Raw genomic sequence first — 1311 nt, 5'->3', positions numbered from 1 at the left:
CAGTCTCAATCCCGGATGACATCTGCCTGCAAAGCTATGTGACCTCAGGCAACTAACGTAACGTTCCTGAGCCTGATTTCTTCCCAGATAACAGGAGAGAGCACCAACTTTCAGCTGTCTTGAAACACCAAAACAAACCGAAATCCATAAAACATTTAACATGTCACCTGCTCAAAACAATAAGCCATTATCATCATAAATCCATTCTTTTTCTGCACTCCCGCCACACCAGGCAGCATTTCTTCCCCCCCCCCCCCCCCCCCCCGGAGCTAAGGACCCAACCCAGGGCCTTGCACTTGCTAGGCAAGCGCCCTATCACTGAGCTAAATCCCCAACCACCAGGCAGCATTTTTAACCGAATGTATTCAGGTGGTCTGTTCCCTGCTTCCTTCGGTCTTTCTGGGTCAGGATTTCGGGACAGGATTTCATGTGGTTCAAGTTGCCCTCAAAATCGCTACACAGCCGAGACTGACCTTGAATCCTGATGCTCCTGCATCCACTTTCTAATGTGCCGGGATTACAGGTTCTCGTGGCCAACCCTGATTTTATGTGATGCAGGGCAGTACTTTACCATTGAACTACGTCTCTTAGTTCCTTTCTTCAGGTCCTAAGTCACATTCTCAGCTACTCTTCTGTTTTTTGTCTTGTACTCAACTGACAGCCTACTGTTTTCATTTTTGTTGGGCGGTGGTCCACTGGAACTGGAACCAAAGCCCCCAGGGCTGTTCTACTTCTTAAACTGGTGGGAATGAAGGAATCCCTGTGGCCTCTCCTGCAAGCCAGACTGCGGATTTGGGCGAGAGGGGCGGACGGGCACGAAATGGGGTAGGGCCAAGGGACAAAGCTTCGCCACACCTACGGACGGCCGCGAGCTCCTCCCCGCGACAGGCACTGGAGAACACACACGAGGTCACCTCCGGGGCGCTCCCGGCCGGAAGGAGGCCCCCTCACCGGCCGGAGGAGCGGGACGCTTGAGGCTGGCCACGCCCCCAGCTGCACATCCATCTCGGTGTGGGCGGAGCCAGCAGGGCTGGAAGACGCTTGCACTTCCGCGGCGAGTGGCCTCATTCATATTTATGAACCGGTGGGGGCGGGGCCGGCTCACCCTCAGCGCCCCGCCCCCGGCCTGGGATCCCGCCCCGGCGGAGGCTGAAGCCCCAGCGGGGCGCCCCCGGCTTCCGCTTTGGGGAGGGAGTTTCCACTTGGTCACGACTCAAAAATGTGTCGCGGCCGCTCCTCCCTGCCCCAGGGTGTGTCTGTGGGGTCTCCTCCATGCGAGGGAAGGAGCACAGAGGCCAAGGAAAGGATTGC

The sequence above is a fragment of the Rattus norvegicus genome, chromosome 10 (genome assembly GCF_036323735.1).
Source record: "Rattus norvegicus strain BN/NHsdMcwi chromosome 10, GRCr8, whole genome shotgun sequence".
In the NCBI taxonomy this organism is placed as follows: domain Eukaryota; kingdom Metazoa; phylum Chordata; class Mammalia; order Rodentia; family Muridae; genus Rattus; species Rattus norvegicus.
This window is presented reverse-complemented; position numbering follows the sequence as displayed.